The sequence below is a fragment of the Manis pentadactyla genome, chromosome 9 (genome assembly GCF_030020395.1).
Source record: "Manis pentadactyla isolate mManPen7 chromosome 9, mManPen7.hap1, whole genome shotgun sequence".
Taxonomy (NCBI): domain Eukaryota; kingdom Metazoa; phylum Chordata; class Mammalia; order Pholidota; family Manidae; genus Manis; species Manis pentadactyla.
This window is the reverse complement of record NC_080027.1, coordinates 128,145,926-128,166,535: the sequence shown is the minus strand read 5'-3', so window position 1 is coordinate 128,166,535 and position 20,610 is coordinate 128,145,926. Positions and strand designations below refer to the sequence as shown.

The window sequence follows — 20,610 nt, the reverse complement described above, 5'->3', positions numbered from 1 at the left end:
TTTTGCAGTTCCTGTACCAGGGTTCTGGGATATGTGTGATCACATATGTAATATATACGCTATATGTAACACCTATATCCCCCCGAGATTCCCGGTGCCAGACCCTTAGTTCACCTTTCGGGAATGTCCTAAAGGCCGTTGGCCTCTATACTGGACCCTTTAAGGCAAGGCTCGCTTAGCGCAGAGGTTTAGACCACCTAGTAAAAGACAAAGGGGTCAAAACGCTGTGACCGAGAAGCAAGGGTACATCCCCAGTTCGGCTCACCGCCTGCAAGTGGGGACATTTAAATATGTGAAGAAAAACCAAGGCCGCCCAAGGGCTCGGAGGGCAGGTGGCCCGAAGAGGGGACCGTGGCTACGGGGACCCCAGGACGCGCCCGCACCACGCGGGGCCGGGCCACAGGTGCGACGCACGGGGAGGCCCCAGTGAGGGGCTGCGGGGCGCGGGAGCCGGGAGCGCGGGGAGGGTGCGGCGGGGACGCTGGGCGCGGGGGGCGTGACCGCCGCCGCCCCGCCCCTCCCGGAGCCGCCGGGATGTTTACCCTCCTGACCGCGGCGCCGCGGGAGGAGGCGCGGAGTTGGGGGCGGACGGGCCGCCGCTAGGCTCGCTCCGACCCGCCTGGCCAAGCGCAGGGTGGAAACCCGCGCCGGGAGCGTCCGCGGGGCGGCGTGGCCGAGGTGCCGATAGCTCCGGGCCTCGCACCGCAGCCTCGGGCCCCGCCGGCCTCTCTGCGGCGCCGCCCGCCCGTCCGCCGCGGGCCGGAGCGCGGAAAGCTCCCGGCTTCCTGGTGAGTGGCTGCGGCTCCCGGGCGGCGCGGGGCGGGCTCATCGTGGGCGCGGGCACTTCGTGCGGGGCCCGAGCTCCGCTGGCCGAGGCCACCGCCGTAACCAAGAAGCTCCGCGGCCCTGGCGGCGGCAACAGGTCTCTCTGGTCTCGAGACCCGAGCAACTTCGGCGAAGTCCCGCCTCCCGCCTCCCGGCCGGCGCCCATTGGCGGCGGCGGGCACATGTCCGCCGAGGATTGGTCGGGCCGAGCTGTGCGGCGCGGGGAGCGCGGCTCCCTGCGAGAGTGGGTGTGGGGCCGCGCGGGTCGCGGCGGCGGGTCGGGGGGGCTCCCGCGGGACTCGGGCGGACGGGGATGGCGGGGGTATTGCTAGGCGGCTGCTCACGTGGGCGGTGACGGTGTCACTGGGAGAGAAGGAAAAGTTGAAAATTGAGGCCAAAGCCAGAGAGAAACGAAGGGGAGCCCGAAGGAGAAGGAGGGAAGTGAGGCGACCCCAGGCCCGGGCGCGCCGGGAAGGACAGCCGGGGGCGCTGCGGGGCTCAGGCCACCCCCGTGCCCGTGCCGGAGGCCCTGGACGGGGGCTGGCAGGCCGTGCGCTCGCGGAGGCGTCGTCCTGGTGGGGGACAGATCCTGGACATCACCGTGTTTCGCGGGTAGACGTGCTCCCGTCCCTGAGCAGCTCTGCTGCGGGAACGGAGTCAGACTCGCTTTTTTCTTCTCGGGGACGACCGCATTACTTCGGCTGCTGTTGAAATCATCAAATGCACATAGTTGGTGGAGCAATGTTTACATCATAATCTGAGCTACTCTTGTTCCTCCAAGGAATCTTCCGTTTCAGGACGTGCACACGTCCCGCAGGCCAGTGTCAAGTGCAGGGCATGTGTGGTCTGCTCTGTAGAGCTGCCGCGGGTGTGGTCGCAGACGGTGCAGTGCTTTGACCCAGAAAGTCCTGGGTACGTTTGGGACAGTCGGACAGGCCCTGCAAGTGGTGTCGAGTTGAACGAGGCCCCGGCTAACTGTAGTGCGTTGTCCGACTCTTGCTGAGGGGCCCCGCGTATCGTGACTGTGAGACCTGATAAGGGCCAGTGCGCTTGAGACGGTTACATAAAACGCGTGCTGTTACCGCGCTCCCAGGAAGGGGTCCCCGCCGCCCTGGGGCACCCAGGCCGCAGCTGCCTCCTCCCTGAACCCGCAGCATCCTCTCCGCTTCCCGGCCCGGGGCCTGCAGGTGGAGAGCGCAGCTGCGACTCCGAAAACCTTGCCTCGGAGGAGTCAGAGGGCAGCGGCTGTGGGGACAGTGATGGAGGGCAGGCGAACGATAGGGGGGCGAAAGGACCTCGGCGGAGGCAGGCCGCCCACTGCGCGGCGGGGTGGTCCGCGCGCCGCGCGTGCCTGGGGTTCCGCTCTCGGGCGGGAGGCTCCGCCCCCACACGGGGGCCTGCCCCCGCACGAGGTCCCGCCCCGCGGCACTGACGGGCTCCGCAGCCAATGGCGGCAGGGACGCCGCTCTGTGGGCGGCACTTCCTGCTCGGGTCCGGCTGCAGCGGGCGGGGAGCCGTGGCTGGAAGACGGTCTGTGGGCCGGCGCCGGCCCTGACCCCCGGGCCCGCGTGGTTTCCTGCGGGCGGCGCGCCGCGGACCCGCCGCCCCCTTTCTCTGCGGAGCTTGTCCAACGAGGTTGGTCGGAAACGGCGGCGGCAGAGTGTGGCTGTTCGGGGGCTTTGCTCCGAAACTCTCCGGGAAGGAGAGCCAAGCAGCGGCCCGAGCCTACGCGCTTGAGGCCCGTCGCAGGTGCGTGTGGTCAGCGCGATTAGGGGCCCCGCCGGTGTGCAGGGAGAGGGCACCCCGAGCGCGCACGGGGTCCTGGCGGGCAGCCCAGCTTTCCCGGGCGGCCGGACGGCGCTGACCCGGGGCCGCGGGGGGCGTCAGCGCCGTAGGCGCGAGTGGCCGGACGCGCGGTGGTCAGTGCGGAGGAGCGTCGGCCTCCTGTGCCTCCCCTTCGTCTTCCTGGGTCGCAGTTCACTTTTGGGCCCTGATTTATTGCAGATAAGTGTCTTTTCTTTTCAACTGTGGTGCATTTACTGAAATGCAGATTTCTTCATTTAAATAAGGGGTCTGGTCATTTACAGTGTGTCCTGGAACCGTGCACTTTTCCTAGGATTCTCTCATGTTTTAAAACGCACCTTTATAGTATTACCGGCGTAGCCACCCTCAGGGCATCTAGAGAGGAGAGAACATTGATTATTTAAGGCAGTTTTGGAAATCAAGTTGTTTAATTAGGTAGTAAGCCCCCACATTCCTTTCACGTTTTATTTCCTTTGATTCTTTTTCTTTTTTTCGTAGGCTTGGTATTTTAAAAACAAAAACGTGCAGCGTAGCCGCAGCTGCACGAAACACTGCTCCGCCCACCTTCCCAGGTACATTCACGTTAAAATATTTGTTCAGCTGCGTACTCTCAGTAGTAGGTGGGCAGTTATTCAGTGCATTACAAATACAACAGGGCAACAGTGTGATACCTGAAGGCGTCTTAGAAGTGACATGTGTGATTACTATTTCTTTGAATTGCTTTTCAGCAGTTTATCAGCATTTTTATAAATACATAAAAGATGTTTTAAGTATTTCTTAATACCTCTGAATGTTTCACTTTAATGCCCCCCCCATTTTTGTAGGGAATGTGGTTGAAAACATTTGGTTCTACTAAAGTAATCATATTTATATGCCGGATATAATGGCAGTTGAGAAATTTTATACTTCTACATAAAACTAATGTAGAACCATTCACTCTCAGAGTTATAAGACTTCTAAACTGCTGATTCCTCTTGATGATTGATTGTCTCTGTGTGTTATATATCTTTAAAAATATTTTTTCTTTCTAAAGAAGACATGAATTTCATGGTTTTTAGTGAGCAGTGTGAATGAGGGCAGATGATCGTGAAGCATTCCTTAATTTTTTTGAGTAGGATCACTTCTTTTTTTAGCCTTTGTCAAAATAACAGCTCTGCCGTATTATTTATATAATGAACTTACATATTTATATGTATAATGAATTTATGTATTTATGTAATATGCAGTGGACTGTTTTGTCATAGCTATGCAGAGTGTTAATCAGAACAGTGTATAATGAACAGAACTTATTTAATTGGTCTATAAGGCTTAGGAATATGTTTTCTGTTACTTAATGGAAATAGACCTTTCTATATAAATCTTGTCATTGGTCTTCTGTTGGTAATCAGTGTTAGTAAGTATTTAAGGGCAACTTTTCATTCTAGGTTCCTTTTGTATAGAACAGGGGTTTGCAAACTTTATCTCTAAAGCCAGATAGTAAATATTTCTGGCTTTGTGAGCCATACAGTCTCTAGCATAGCTGTAGCCACTATAGCTGTGAACATTATCTCATCAGGTGAGTGTTGCTTTAAATAAAAGTTTACCTTTACAAACAGTCTGGAGGCCCTCCCTGCTCTAGCAGAAAATACAGATTTAAGTGTAATTCTAGCCCACTGATGTTTGGGTTGGTGTAGATCTTACTCAGCAGTGTTTAATGGCATTGTTTTGGTCCTTAGAGCCTGTGACAATCCCTTGATCTTCCCTATTCCCCTCAGAATGATGGCCACTTATTCATTCCCAAATTTTGTGTTTCATCCCAGACACTTCATAAATATATGAATCTCTTTTAGATTTACCCACCTTCTCAGGGTTTTCCACCATTATTTGCCTGGGAGTACCCCATCCCCTTGTGACATTGATTGAATAAGTGTGCACCCTCTCCAGCTTGCTTCCTACTAAACGAGATGGAATCTGATGTCAAACATTTATCTTTGCTTGATTGACTAAAAGCACTTTAATATGAATGAGTTTTGGTGTGTTTCTTTACCCAGTAGTTTTCATTTGTAGCCTGCTGGAATGACTGCGCTTGTTTTTAAGAGGGAGTTTCTGGCATGAACAAGAGAGTGGGCAGGGTTTTTTCTTTTTAAGAAAAATGGACTTAATCTTTTATAAAAGACTTTTTTCTTGTAAGAAAAAAATACTATGTTGTGGGAAGGGCCTGCTGTTAGGGCCTGGGTGGCCTGGTGGGGGGAGTGGGGCGCCTGGGTGCAGCTGTTGAGAAACAGTGGAATGGAATGGAAAATGCAACAGCTTTGAAATTACACAGATCTTTGCAGCCCTAGCCAGGAGTGGGTTGTGGGCATACCACGGTATTGACCCCTTAGGGTGGCCAGTGGGGTCTGGGATCACCAGCTACAACCAGCATCTTCTCTTTATCTGACCCTTATTACCATTTTCTGTGTTCACCATGACATGAAAAAGACTAAGGTCCAGGTTTGTTATCTCACCGTGTGACCTTGGTTGAGTTACTTGATTTGTTCAGACTGTAGTTTTCTCAGCTCCAGTTAGATTGACTTGAGAAGTAAGTGAAAAAACATCTTTGTGAAAATATGTCACAGGCTCGGTAGGAGTCAGTTTCCTTTCACCCTTTTCCTGTTCTTGGGACCTTCTTTGTGGAAAGGTACCTCTAGTTCTCAGTTTCTTTTGCTGACAGGCCTTTACCCCTCTCTGCCCTGGCCCCGCTTTGCCTGAACAGGCTCGGATCTGGCTCTGCTGCCGTTTCTGCCTTGTCTGCCTGAATCCTCTTTCCTCTTTTCCCTGTGATTTCCATATTCATAACTTAGTGGTTCTTACATTTGAGTTAATGCCTTCCTGACTATTTTGGTGGGGGATCAGTAATCCTTAATTCCTCAGGAAGGAAGAACCACCAGAGGCTTGGGGTTCTGTTTTGCAAGAAAAGAGTGGAGTTGTAAATATGTCCTTAAATACGAATTCAAAATGGCAAAATTAAAAATGTTCCTTGCAGTATACTTAAAAGTTTGTTTTGTTTTGTTGCTAAAATATTTCCTTCATATTCTCATATTTACCTGGCAAGTTACTATGATTTCTGTTGCGGTTGTAACCATAACAAAGCCACAAATCCTTTAGTATATTATGATTTGGAAAATTGAGTAGATATGTTCATGAAAAATTGTTATGCTTCTAAAATGCAAGGAATTACAATCTTCCATTACCTTTCATAATTGTTGGACCCTATAGTAATGTTGTTGGGAAATCCAGTCTGGGGAGATCTCTGCTAGATGAGACCTCAGCTCAGAAGAGGGTTCTTCACTCTGATTGAAAAAGAATTCAGAGCAGGCCAAGCAGGTACAAGCTGAGAGTAGTTTAATACATAAAAGCACGCACGCTGGGTGAGCGTAGCAGCTCCAGAGGCGGGCAGCACCGCGGGGTCGGGTGGGTGGTCGCACAGTGGAGTTTAAGCAGGGGTGGAATATCCATCAGAATAGGCGGGGTTCTCAGGTATAGGGAGGGGATTTCCGGTAAGTAGGGTGACCCCCTCTTCTTGTCCTCTGATGGTCAGCCCAGAACTATTAGGGTGCGAGGGGAGTGGTTTCAGTATGCTGAGGAGCCTGTGATGTACTTTGCGGTGAAGTGGGGGTCCACTTGTGTCCAGGTCGGAAGCAGGCAGTTTTGACAGGTCTGGGATCTGTACCATCCCTCCGCACATCCTCCTAGAACAGTTTACACAGAACGTTTGGCACATAAACAAGCATCTGACAATGTAAACACTGGCCAGAGTCCCCAGCCCGGTCCCTGCTCGTGTCTGGCTCTCTACCTACTGTAATAGTAAAAGAAGGTGATGTTTGCATGTTGTTATAAAGACACCCAGGACTCCACAGAGGGTAATTTATTTTAGGCAAATAGCACGTCCTTATTCCAGATAGTTTATTTCTAGGCATGGTTTGTTATTTAACAAATACAGGTAAATGAAAGATGTTATAAAAGAAGCATGCTTATTAATAGATTGATTATATGCAAAGAAATTGATGTTTTATTCTTAATTTCTTATGTCAACCTACAAATTCACGTTTTGCTTTCTTCACAGTCTGTGGTATTAGAACACATTTAGAATTCTGTGGTGGTGGGTGAGGTATTCAGTGAAAAGTAGCATTTTTAAACATTTTCAACCTACATCTAAAGTGAAGTTCTAATCATTTGACAAATATTTTGATTGTTTAGTGGCATATTCTTTTCAACTTTCACTTTGTTACTTTATGACTCGGTGTTTAAAATATGAGCTGTTGAGGAGAGGTGTGTTTTATTAGTTCTCCCATTACTTTCCTAATCATCCTTTTTGTCCAGTAGGAAGACATTTATCACGTTGTATTCGATGCTGTTTGTTGTTTGGGACGTGATTGTGCCCCAGCAGGTACCAGTCCCAGGCCTCCTCTGTGACCGGAACCCCGCCCGCCGGGCCCTCGGGCTGCCCCTCTGGGCCGACGCAGCCGCAGGGCGGGGGCGCTACCGTCAGGGGAGCCCTGGAGCGGGGTCCGGAGTGCTGCGGGTTCGGCGGTGGAGGCCTCTGGACTCCGGCGCTCACCCCCAGGACACGTGTCCTGGGGCAGCCCCGACAGATCACCGCCAACCACGTGGTCTGAAACGACGGGAGTGTGCGCTCACAGCTGTGAAGGTCAGAGTCAGAAATGAAGGCGTCTGCGTAAGAAAGAACAAATCCTACCGTTTGCAACATGGTTGGAGCTGGAGGACATTATGCTCAGTGAAATAAGCCAGGCGGAGAAAGACAAGTACCAAATGATTTCCCTCATTTGTAGAGTATAACAATGAAGCAAAACTGAAGGAACAAAATGGCAGCAGACTCAGAGACTCCAAGAATGAACTAGTGGCTACCAAAGGGGAGGGGTGCAGGAGGGCAGGGAGGCAGGGAGAAGGGGACTGAGGGGCATTATGTTTAGTACACGTGGTGTATCACAGAGAAGGGACATGGTGGATCTCTGGCAGCTTGCTGCACTGATGGACAGTGACTGCATTGGGGTGTGGGTGGGGACTTGATAGTATGGGTCAGTGTAGTAACCACATTGTTTTTGTGTGTGAAACCTTCATAAGAGTGTATATCATTCATAACTTAATAAAAAAAGAAATGAAGGCATCTACAGTGCCCCGCGCTCTGCGAAGGCTCCAGGGAGCCTGCGGGCCCGCCTGCCCCGCCCCCCCCAAGGCCTGTCGAGGACCCTACCTCCTCTGTCACGTGGCCTCTGTGTCTGGCCGCCCCGCTCCTGCCAGTCACGTGGCCGGTGTGCCTGCGGCCCTCCCACCTCTGTCACATGGCCTGTGTGCGTCCCTCCCACCTGTGCCCATCACGTGGCCTGTGTGGCTCTCCCGCCCCTCTCCATCACGTGGCCTGTGTCTGTCTGCGTCCCTCTTTGAGGACTCCCGTCATGCTGTGTGAGGGCCACCTAGTGACCTCATCTTTACCTGTCATCACTCTTAGGCTTGAAATTTAACAAAGGATGTCTGTCCTTTTCCTTTTAGATTCTACAGAAGATTTTGTTTCGTATCTTTTTGTCCCAAACAGAATGTTTTAAGGTCGTGCAGGAGTTGTACCTAAGGCGTTATCCTGTCCATATGTAATCTGCAGTTAGTCCCTATTGTACCACAAAACAGATGTTCTAAAATCAGGTTTCCATTCACCCGTACCATGCTGCAGTTTCCTTGAGGAGACCTTAGCTGTGTGCGTGATGCACTAAATGAAATACTTTCAGAACTGGAAGGAAACTTTATAAATTGTCTAAACTGGCCTTTTCACCTACCGTGAGAATGAGCTGAAACCCGAGGGTAGAAATTCGCAGGTCTGCACTTCCCCGGGTCCCGTGCACGTGTCTTCCCTTGCGAGGAGCTTGGTGGGGGTGCAGTGTCTCCCACACTCCCGTGCCAGTAGGACGCCGCTGTGTTCACGGTGAAGATCCGCTGGCAGAGTGAAGACACGGCGCCCCTGTCTGCGCGCATCAGGGCCTTGATTCAGGTCAGCCTGTATTCGAGGCCTGATTGTGAGTGGTGAGCTGTGGCTGTTGCCCCTAAAATGAGGCTCGTTAAGGTGTCATGCTGGATCCTCATTATGAAGCAGGACTGAAAGAGAAGAAGCCGCCTTTTGGGAGGCTAGCTGTAGGTAGAAGCCCTGAGAGGCAGTGGGTAGGATACCAAGGCGAGAAGGTTCACGGTGGTACAGGCCCATGTGGCCAGTGCTTAATACATACGTATTTCTTCATGTTGGCCACCCTGATTCCTAAGAACCAGCCTTCATGCTGTTCTGTTGTGCTGGAAATAACTTACATGCCCTAGCTGCTTGTGCGTATGCCCGCCGTGTTTGGCGCCCCTGCTGACCAGTGTCTCCCTCTAATGTCTTCCTCCATCACCATGATTCAGAGATCATGACTGGCTCTGTTTTCTTAGTTCTGCAGCCATGACTCCTTTGAGGCTGGTTTTCATTTTTTTATTATACATGTTCTGTCTGCAGTGAAAATCCTACCTTACAGAGCAGAATGACTTATAAATAAAGGATTTATTTCATGATTCCTTGTAATAGTTATATTTGTTTGCACATTGGAAACAATTTTTACAAAATTTGTATAGCTGTTCAAGAACATATGGGCAGTCTTTCTGTTGTCACCAAGCTAAGTGTGTTTTCAAAGCCTTTGTCTTATTACTGTGTTTCTTAGCTACTGTCCTCAGAATGCCTGGGTCAGGAGATTCTGTTTTGGTAAGTGTGAGCATTGGTACTTAAAAACAAGTACCCTAAATAATTTCTATGCACTGGTTTGGATGGGAACCTAAATTTAAAATGAGTAGTGATTCTAATGCAGGGGCTCCTTAGGCCACACTTACAAACACGTATAAACATTACAAAAATGTTTTTTAATTTTAAAAATTATTGATGTATTTATAGTGGAGTCCTTTCCTGCTGCTGACCTCACCTCCAGCTGAGGGTGTGCAACCCTTTGGAGCAGTTCATGCCCAGGAACCAGACCCCTCTTGCATATCTAACTGGTTTTTCAATGCAAATGTGGACACGTGTCATTGAACACTGTTACAAATCAATTAAAATTAGATAAGGAAGTGACAATATTTCGTAGATAACAACTGAGTTACAGCTGAAGAGAAAGTTCCACTTCACACTAGTGAAAGAAGACAGTACATCTGTGTGTTGGCATTAGCTCCCCCACCCCAGACGGCCCCTTGTTAGCACACTACTTCATGCTGTGTGCTCTTCGCACCATTCCGGGCATTTCTGCAGTATTTTCCCCAGCGGGGCGTGAAAGCTCAACACTTCCCTTAGCCCTGAGCTGGTTTGCTCTTCGCATAGCGGCAGGTCCTTCACCTCGCACTCAGATGTCGCAGATGTCGCCTGTAGTTGCCGTTGCCTGCATCCTGTCCTGTCTGCAGTTAGCTCGGCTTTCTCCCCAGCCCGGCTGCACCAGACTTTATTGTCTATCTGGCAGTGCTGGGAAGTGTTCAAGAGCTTCACGATGAGTGACCTGTTCCTTTTTCCATGGCTGTCTTCTTTCCATTGATGACAAGCAGCTGGGCCTTGAGTCTAACTTCGCCTTTTTATTAGACACAGGCCACGTTATGATCTTTATTCAAGAAAGCCTGCTTGGTTCTTTTAAAACTACATTCTGTCAGTGATTTTTTTGAGATTTGGAGTTTATCAATCTAGGTCCTTTTTGTGTTTATGGCCGTTCCTGCCCCCACTTTTTTCTCTTTTTTAATACAAGAGTCAGCCTAACAAAGAAGGCTTTGAAGTCCGGGATTAAGTCCAGGTTCGTTTCTGTATCTTGCACAGGTGCCAAGTGCAGGGTCTGGCTAAATTACCACCCACTGGACTCAGTCTAAGAGCTGAGTGGCTGAGAAGAGAGCCCTGAGAGTGGTGAGCAGCGACTGACCGCTGTAAGGGTGTACTGACTGGGGCGAGTGGCAGGCGCTGGGACGCTGTCTCCGGTGTGGGTCCCCGACAAGGCAGTGCTCCCTTCCTAGGCCTTTCTTGCTCAAGCTTTGTGTGTCACCCTCTGAATGTTAGTATTTCCCCAGTGAGACCAAATGCCCCTCTTCTTCCTTGTGAACTTAGTGGGGTATTTGCATTTGCCGTTTGCGAGGTGGTCCAGTCTATCACACAACACTGGATGTTAGACTGACTTTCACTTCAAGGTGAGCTCTCTGAACTTGGAAGGCGTACTTGCCTGAAAGCAGAGGGACAGACCCTTTGGTCTCTGGAGATCTCCAGCTGCTGTAAGATGAATGGTTCTGCGATTCTGTTCACCTTGTACTGCTGCTTTGGCTATTCCTTTATTATTCTCCCCATTTTCCTGCTGGGTCCCAGCCCAATTCAGAGGTTGAAGACAGAGAAAGCTGGGGGTTGTTGGTGGGTCGCTGAAAGTGAGTAAACAAATAATAACCTGAACACGTATCTAGCTTTATGCTTTAGACTACTTCAGTCTGTATTAATTGTAGAATGTGGGAGCTTAGGAATGACCAAATACTGTGTCTTATTGCCTGGCTAACCCATTTTTAATGTCTTTACCTTGACACCTCTGCTTTCAGCCTGACCCCAACCTGCATTTCTGGACTTAGTTTCTTTATATCCCCTATATTTTAGTCATATCTGACCACTTACCATTTTTTGATAAACTTTTTACCTTTTCTGGCTTCTCTGCTTTATCTGTGTGCTTTTCTCATTGTTTTTAATGTCTGCTTTCTACACTCCATTGATTCAGTCTCATTGTATTAAAGTAATCTTGATCCACTGAGGGTTTGCTCCTGTGTTACATGGGAAATAGAAGGAAATCTTCCTTTTGCTTCTTTGGGCCTTTAAGACTTACCCTGGAATCTGAGTGCCTGGAAGGTGTGAATCATGTCCTGCACATATCTGTGTTTCCTGCAAGGCCCAGGACCATTCTTGTCTGAAGTAGCTGCTCAGGGAACGGTAGGTGAGTGCGTCCCGGCGGTGGTGTGGGCAGAGGTCTGGCAGATCCTAGCAGTGAGAGACCGTCCAGAAGAGTCGAGCAGCCAGTTCCAGGGAAGTCTAGGGTGAATGCCAGCACATGTCCCCACAAGGCCATCAGCATGGGACGAGGGAGCCTTGCTGTGTGCTGTGGATAAGGGGCTGATCTGTTAGTGGCCACTGTCAGTATGTTCAGAGAGCTGCTTGAGAGTCTGAGCTTAATCTGAAATCTGAATTTTAAGTTTTGAAAAATCTCAGAATAAGGCGAGATGGGAAACCAGGACTGGGAAAAACCTGGGGTATGCCAGACGTGAATTTGGTGGGAGTGGGAGGTGTGGGACAAATGTGGTGATTTGATTTAAGTTACAGGCTTGAGCTGCAAGGAACAAAGAGCTGAGTTCGTGGATTAGGATGTGGGCTTAAAGCAGGACCAGCAGTTAGATTGAGTTGATGTGACGCTGATTTACTGAGCTGCTCACCGAGTGCCCTTTGTTTCCCTTCCTCAGAGGTCAGCCCGCTCTCAGAGTCCAGTGGTCTGGCTTTCTGTAAAGGAGTAGCAAGCTGTCTCTGCCCACTATAGGCACATTTTATATATTTGCCAAATTAATTACATTTTGACAGTCTAATAATCTCATGAAGAAAACATTGAACTGAGTTAAATAAGGAAATAACTAGCTTAATACTTGAAATTATTCCCTTCTTAAGAACAGTGACTAATTGCAAATTGATGGAATATTATTTGATTTGTGGCCACCAAATGCTCACATTAGAGAAATCACATCCTGTACATATTTGTGTTTCCTGCATTTGTAATAGGTGCATTTTAGTATCTTCTTATAGTTTTCATTGCTGGAAATAAAAAAGAACAATCACAATGTCTATTATTTTAGAAAACATTTAAAGTACTTTTAAAAGGCCTGTGCCAAATGGACCAAATATAGACTGTATATTCATGAATTAGTGAAGAAGCACATAGGATATTAACCGGAAAAGATACCTGGACATATGAAAGGCCTTGAGTCCTATGCTGAGACTGACCCTCTCCTGTCCTGTGATACGAGTGTGAAAAGTCACTTGTACCTCTATGCTTTCAGATTGTGATTTTAATAGCAGGCAGGCTACAGTGCTTGATATCTCCTGATTTGGTTCTTGGTTAATGGCAGATCAGGAACTAGCATCAAAATTAGAATCAAATTATTCTAAAGAGGATCTCAGGTAGGTCGTTAAAAAAATGTATTAAGGTAAGTTTGGTGTATGAGATATTTGAAGAAATTAAGACTTGAGAATCCAGACGTCAGTGAACACTACTCTAAATTTACCAAGAAAAAGGGTTTTATATATATATATATATATATATATATATATTTTGGGGGGGTTATATTGTTTTTTATAAACAGAGCCCCCTATAGTTATCTTCTTTCTTTTTCCCCCTTTTAAAATTTAGGATTGACTTGAATTTCTTTATGCGTTTGTGTACTTATTTATTTATTCATTCATCTGTCTGTCTGTCTATGCATTTGGTTTTAAAGAAACACTCCCAACACCTCTACCTTCTTCTAAGTCGGAGACTTTTTCTTGCTTAACTTCCTTTAATTACTGTCCTCAGAGTAATTTCCAACCCCTTAGTCTTTTAAAACCTGACGTGGGCCTCAGCTGTCACCTCTGCTGACCCCACCTGCCGTCCCCCTGCCCTGCTCGTGGCCCCCTCGTCCCATGTGGTGGTCGGGGTCGTCCCCCCTCTTTATGCCGGGCTCACCCCCACATGCCCGGCAGCATGTGCCCTCGTGTCTCCTGCCCTGCCTGACCCCAGAGGCTGCTGAGGCCCCTCTCCTGGGAAGATCCCCCAGCACAGGATTCAGGGCCCTTTGCAGTGGCCGTTCCCGGCCATGGTGTCAGGATCCCTGCTTCCTTCTCTGGACGCGTGTTTATGTCTCCCGGTGAGTGACTGGAGGGATCGGGGACCTGTTCTCCCAGCAGCCCTGGCGGACCATCCCGGGTGCTCAGGGATGAGGCGTGGGTGCGAGAAGGCGAGGGGGCAGAGCCCTGGCCAGCCCGCGGTTCTGGCGGTGGGTCTGGGCCGAGGGCGCCTCCTTATCCCTTCCCTTCAGCTCCGCCTTGGGTGGCTGTGGCCCCTTACTGAAACAGGATGAGGTAAAGGAACCTGAGACTCGACTGTCTTGCGCATTCTGAGGGCGTTTTATTTATGTTGTGGATTTGCCGCCTCAGCGCAGGCAGGGCTATTCCACGTCTTTCCCTGAGCAGGGAGAGGTATAGTTTCTGCTTTCACTGGGATTTTCTAATTCCCTTGCGGTTTTTACTCTTTGTGGTCTTCTATAAGCAAGGAGTGTGGTCGTGAGGAAGAACGAGCGTTGTCCCGTCTGGTCTTAGACGTCCTCCCATATCTTCATACAAAATACATGTGCAGCTGGCCTCTACATGTCCTTTTGGTGCTAAGATAGTCATGTAGGGCCTCCGTGCCTGGTCCCTACCGATCAGGGAAATCAGAATGGCGTGAACTCCTTCCTGTCGGCTAGGGAAGTGAGAGCTGAAATCCTGAAGGCCAGGGGAATGCAGGTTTTGCCCTAATAGACCAAGTTGCCGTTGTACCTAATATCAAAGAACAAAGGAGGAGAAATAGTCACCGGACCCCTTAGAATTCAGAGTCCCATGTATAAGCAAAGAGTGTAGAATAGCTTCCTCAATTCTCATTAAGGCTACATTCATTAAAACTAACCAGGTAAACAATACGTAATGGTTTCCTCGTGTGGTGGGGGAGGATGCCTCTTTCATACCAAATTTGGGGTGCCTGTGGTATGTGCGGGTGATGCTGTCTGATAGGCACTTGGTCATGTAGCCCAGCCGGGAATCCTGCCTGGGGCAGCGCTTGGGTTGTTGGTACAGAGGGGACAACGGACCACGTGTGGCAGTGGGTGAGTCTGTGGGGGGGAAAGGGTGTTGGCAGGACTGTTCATCCTTGCTCACTTAAAAGATCAGTTTCATTAAAGGGTAAATAATACTCAGTTTATACTGGGAGAAACTAGAAGTTAACTCACATCGCTGCCTGATTCTAGCTCTAAATATAATAATACACTGGGTATTTTCTTGTGAAAAACCAAATAATACTATTTCCATCCTTAATAAACCTGTGCTTTTAAAGCCTTTTACTCCATGCCATCTTTCTTAGATTTTTATTATTTTTTAGTTAGAGGAAGAGATTTTCACAGATTCTGAAGGTTTCTGAGAATGAAATTTAAGTGTGCATTGTCAATTATATAATTCTGTTTTAGTGTCCATAAGTCTATGACCACTACTAACTGATTTTTAATTTTCTGTGAGTCCCTTAGAGTTAAAGGTTCTCAAATAAAATCCTCGGTTGCTTCCAGCATAATATTGTGTTTGTTAATCCTACTACTAATTAAAAATAATAATCCTTACTCTTAGAATAGTCTCCATAAAATGGTATTTTCACATAAGTGTGCCGGAGGAAGCACACTTGTCCCTAGCATGTTTGTGTACGTCAGAAGACACACGCACACAGTCTGGCATGATTCTGCAGCCTGCGTGCAAACAAGCAAATGAGGGATTGCAAGGTGGTTTGGGTAAGGACTGAAATGTTCGGCATATTCCATGCAAAGACCAGGTCAGTTCTGTGGTATCACGAAGAATATAACAGTAATTGAATTTAATTCCTCAGAAGCTAAAATTTAAAATATAAAATATAATTGTGATTGACCTTATAAATCTGTTGAAAATCTTTTTATTAAAAGTTTGGACAGTTTTGTGAAACTGAGTCAATAGCTTTCACATACTTGCTTTTTCTCCCTCCTTTAAAATTTTTCCCTTAATTTTAATTTGCATTGAAGTCTCTGCACAGCAGATAAAGAGATAAAATTATTTCTTTCCTTTTTGAGAGAAGAGGGTGAGCAGGAGGAGGGAGAAGGCATGAACACTAGGTTCGTTTTGTTAAACCTGGGTTCTGCCCTCCCAACCCCATTACCCATTGAGCAGACTCTTCTGCTGTGACTAACTCAGGTCACTAATGTCGTGAGGGCCTGGCAAGGGCTAGTGAGGAAGGCCAGGTTCGGTGGAGAGGCCACCAGAGGACCCGAATTTGCAGCTCAGCTCTAGGCCTTGGTTTCCTTGTTGAATTTTTAGGGGCACCAAAGGGAGTGATTGATAGGACATCTCTTAAAACTACTGAATGGTTTTCTGGAAGCTGTACCGTGTAAAGAAAAGAGGATTTTGGAAATTACGGAATAGTCAGTGCATAGAACAGTGTCTGTAGGTGAGCAAAACAAATGAGTACACAGAGCAGTTAGTAGGTCTTTTGTAGGGATAAAAACATAAACTGTGTTCATTCAGAAAAGTGCATTAAAGTTTCCCTTAATTTTATTTAAATGACAAGTTTTTAAATTTTTTTCTAATGATTTTTTTGTTAGGGGGTACTTGTTACAGACCAAAGGCTGGTAAAACAAATGACCTTTCATAAATAATTCATCCAAGAGAAGCATTTCCAAGTACTGTCCTGGGCCCCTCAGGGCCTCTCCAGCTCGGTTATGGTCGCATCCGTCACCGCTAACTGTTCAGTGCGAGGCATCCGGCGGAGCCGCCTCCCGGTCTGGGTCGGGGACGCGTCCACGCGGCCGTCGCTCTCCTGCACGCCAGCCGACTGGTTCATTATCTTTCTAGCGTCACTGCTGAAAGGTTGGCTTAGTTGTCGGGTGCTTTTGCGAGACTTTAGTTATTGCTGTGTAAGTGGGTGACACGGCAGAAATATGGGGACATTCACGGTGTGTGAACAGCATCCTGTGCCCACGGTCAACCTGATTATATAGGAAGTTCGTCAGAAGGTTTTCCGACAGCCTTCTTTGAAAGGGCTGAATGGGGATCACTTGTCTTTTGCATCCTCATAGGGAAATTAGTCTGTAAAGATATGCAGAAGAGGTAAGACTGTCTCGGATGTGTATCACTTGAAACTTCTAACAAGTGGTAGCCCTTTATACTTCCGGTCTTACGCTTGATGCCCCTCTGCCCGGCCCTCCGAGGCGCGGCGTCGAGGCTTTGCTGTGGTGCCCGCGCCGGCTCGTGGCTTTTCCTTCAGAGGGAGGTGAACTGAGACACGGGGGTGACTTGTCTTCGTCATCCAAAAGTAGATGTGGACTTGAACTAATTAGGTCTTGGTCGTCGTTCAACCTGTGTATTTTATAATTTCTTTGTTTTCTAAATTTCATCATTCAACAACAAGTATTTATTGGACTTTAATGTATACTGGAGTGAAAGAAAAAATGAAGCAGCAGCAGGTTCTGCCCTTAAGTACTGGTGTGAGTATACCTAATGGTTGGGCCCCAGATGAACAGGTAACGGACCCGCTGCAATACACTGAGAGGTATTTCACAAAGGTCCACCTGAGCACGAGCAAGGGTGCCCAGCCCACTCGCTGGAAGGGTGTTTTAGTAAGATGGCACAGCCTGTGCCAGAGGCATGTGGGCATGAAATGGCCTGGCATTTGGAGGCTGTGTAAATGGCTCATTAAAGCCAGAGTATAGGATTTATGAGGCAGAACATGCTGGTAAATAAGCAGCATGGCTAATAAGAAAAGTGTGTTTCACTCATTTAAGTGTTTTAAACAGGAATATGTCATAATTATGTTTCATTTTACAGAGATCATTATGGTGACAGTATAGAGTACGAATTATATTACAAAAGTCAGGAAGAGCTGTTAGTCGGCTGTAATGGTGGTAAGAATCATGAGAGTGGGATGAGCAGAATTAACAAGCAGAATTAACAGCAGCTGGGACTCTGGAGGCCGGGAAGGATCGGTGCGGCTGAGTAGCAGCACCACTCACTAAGGAGGGGGCACGGTCTTGAGGTGTTCAAGGTTTTAGATGTTTTTCGTCTAATAGGGTTGGAAATGAGATTTGGAGCTATGGTTTGTAAATCGTCAGAATGTAGGAGGCAGGTTATGTGCTAGCTGAAAGTGCATGGTTATTGATTTAAATAATCGGGGGACTAACTATTAAAGGAAACCTGAGCAAGAGAATCCGCAGAATTCCTTATTGATCATAGAGCAAAAGATGTATTTTTTGTGGAAATGAGGAGCAGACAAAATGATTTCCTTCTCATGCCCTTTACAGTGGTGATTCACATTGTTAGCTTGATTTATTTCAAGCAGGTACCAGATTACATGCATGCATAGTTCTTAACCAGTAGTTCACAAAAGTAAGTTGCTGGAACAAGTATCTTCATCCAAGAAACTGGAAGGGATCAAAGTGTTCTCTTTAGTATCAGAAAATGTCAAAAGTAATGGAACGGTTGCTTCAGAGGTCTGCGGAGAACAAAACAGGGTTGTAGCTAAAACATTGTATACACAGCCAAGTTATTGTTCTTGAGTGATGGAAATGGAATGATAGATTTAGATTTTCAAGGATTAGAGAAAATGTGTGCCCTCAAAAAATTACTTGAAGATTTACTGTAGCAGAAAAGTCAAAATTAAGAGTTTGGGACATTTTTGTGAAAATCACTGGGAGTAAGTGTGGAAACAGATTAGTGTAGAAGGAAGATGAAACAATTATACAACACTGGAAAAAGTGCAAAATGCTAAAAACAGAAAGATAGGCTATGGTTATAAAACCCATAATCCAAAGAATTTGGGGATGGAGTATTAGGGGAAAGAGTGATGCATGATCAATCTTTGACTAGCCTGGGTCAGACCATGTATTTTAAGCTGGATTTCATTTTTCCTTGGATAGTTAGTCATAAAATTGGTTAAAGGAGGACTTCAAAAATCTTTGAAGTTACCATCATTAGAATTTAAAATAGGGGTGGATATAGGTTTGTTTTCTAAATAGCTAGACACGATTTAAAGAGTATCAAGAGATGAAAAAGTAGCAAGAAAACAAAAAGCAAGATCACAAAAGCAGTGTATGTGCGAGGTATTATAAAATTTCCTTTTCAAAGGCTGACCCAGCCTAAAAAAATAGTCCTCAACTATGTGCTGCTTTTAAAAGATATACTTAGAACAACTAAACCTAGGGAGGCTAAAAATAGGGCTGAGATTTATAAGGAAAACACAGCAGGAAAGGCAAAGGAGTGACAGTAGGAATTCCAAAGTAGAATTTAATGAAGAAAGCGCTAAATAAGATGAAGAACAGGTTTTTAAATTGAAACAGGATATAGTAACTAACAGACCGATAGCTACAGAAGAATTAGTTACATGAGTTGCCTTCACAACAGACTTGTGGGCCCAGTTTTTAAATTTTTACTTTTTAAAATTAAATGAATGGGAACCTTCCAATTTTTGCTGATGACGTAGTGTCTTAATACCAAAAAGTTTCTTAATACCAAAACTTGAACCCAATGGAGAACCTTTAGATGAAGTACTGACTGAGCTATGGCTGTGTTCAACAGATTACCAAAGTTCTCCAAGGTATTAATGGAATTTCTGTGGAAGAATTTTGGCTAGACAAGCTTGGAAAAGTCTGCAGAGCACTGTTTTGGAGATTCGCAGTGCACGCCAGCATGTTAGGGTCCCTGGGAAGGCTAGCTCAGCATTTGTTCAGCCCAGTATTTGGTAATGTGGTTGACTGTGGATCCTGCTGTCTTTCTTTTTTCCTTTTTTTTTTTGGCTAAGAAATCCATAAAAAACTTGAGGGATTCTGTATTTTTAAGAGTAGTGATAGGAAAAAAATTTAGGAATATGGTGCACAACTCTTTTAAAATTAAGATTCTTGGAATAGTTCAAGGAAGGTTTATCTGAGCATGTAAGAGGTGGTTTAGCAGGAAAGATCTAGTTAAATGATTCATTGCCTCATTTGGTTCATTAAGAAAACTTGTATGATAAGCTTAGAGTAGAAAAGCATTTGATATCTTTTGATACTTGCTTTCTCCTTTTAATATTAAAAAAACCTTGTAGAAAATTGGAAATATCATTTGATATGGAATATAATCAGTATCATAATGTATTGCAATTCTGTAGAAGTTTGTCCCTACCACTTCTTACCTGTTATATTTTAAGCTCTTTGAGGATAGGAAATAAGTTAATTTTTACTTTCATTTTTTTTTTTTGATCCCCCATTCTAATATAGAACCTTGAGTTTTAGGCATTCTGTAGTTACTGTTAAATGAAAACATTATTTGGGTGCTTATCCTTACATAAGTTTTAGTCGAAGTGGATTTTGGAAAAATACAATTTTCTTTTTCCTTGTGTAAAATATTTTTTAAAATGTAAAACATGATTTTTCAAAACTGAAACATACTCTTTTGGATGGGCATTTATGTTTGCTTGCTTTATCCAGCAAGCTTTGAATTCTTAAGGTGAATCTAAATTGGTCTAATAATTAAGTGACAGGGAATTCATTAAGATTCTTAAACAAAAAGGGGCATTACTGTTTTAAAAAAGGGTTATCCTGAGTTTTTATGGCTGAATGATATTCCATTGTATATATACCACAATTTTTAAATCTGTTCACCCAGCAATGGACACTTAGGTTGTTTCCATTTCTTAGCTACTGTAAGTAATGCTGCAATAAACATGGGGGGTGCAGATATCTTTTCAAGTTAGTGTTTTCATTTCCTTTGGATGTATTTCCAGAAGTGGAACTGCTGGAAGTTCTATCTTTAAATTTTTGAAGAACCTTCATACTGCTTTCCACAGTGGCTGTACCAGTTTGCATTCCCACCAGTCGTGCATGCCAGCATCTGTTATCTCTTGTTTTTTTGGTGGTGGCCATTCTAACAGGCATGAGGTGATATCTCAGTGGGGTTTTAGTTTCCATCTGCAGCAGCATGGGTGCACCTTGAAGGCGTTATGTATGCTAAGTAAAATAAGTTAGAGAAAGACAAATACTGTATGGTTTGTATGAAATACTGCATGATACTGTGTGAAATATAAACACTGCACTTACATGTGGAATCTAAAGAAACTGTCCAAAACCGAAGTCACAGATAAAGAGGTCAGGTGGACTTGTGGTCGCAGACTTCCAGTTCCACAA

General features: G+C 46.4%; 1 protein-coding gene across 8 annotated transcripts in view; it reads left to right on the top strand.

Moving 5' to 3' along the window:
- The first annotated feature begins 518 nt into the window (after nt 1-518).
- The window catches only part of NEK7 (NIMA related kinase 7), a 150,040-nt gene continuing 129,948 nt past the window's right edge, over nt 519-20,610 (top strand). For 6 of the 8 annotated variants that reach the window (XM_057508153.1, XM_057508152.1, XM_036909445.2 and 3 more), the window contains exon 1: nt 519-788. The gene's annotated coding sequence lies outside the window, so the exon portion shown is untranslated. Of the gene's footprint in view, nt 789-2,312; nt 2,575-20,610 lie in introns of those variants that run through there. The other 2 variants (XM_057508155.1, XM_036909446.2) reach the window with 2 other exon arrangements.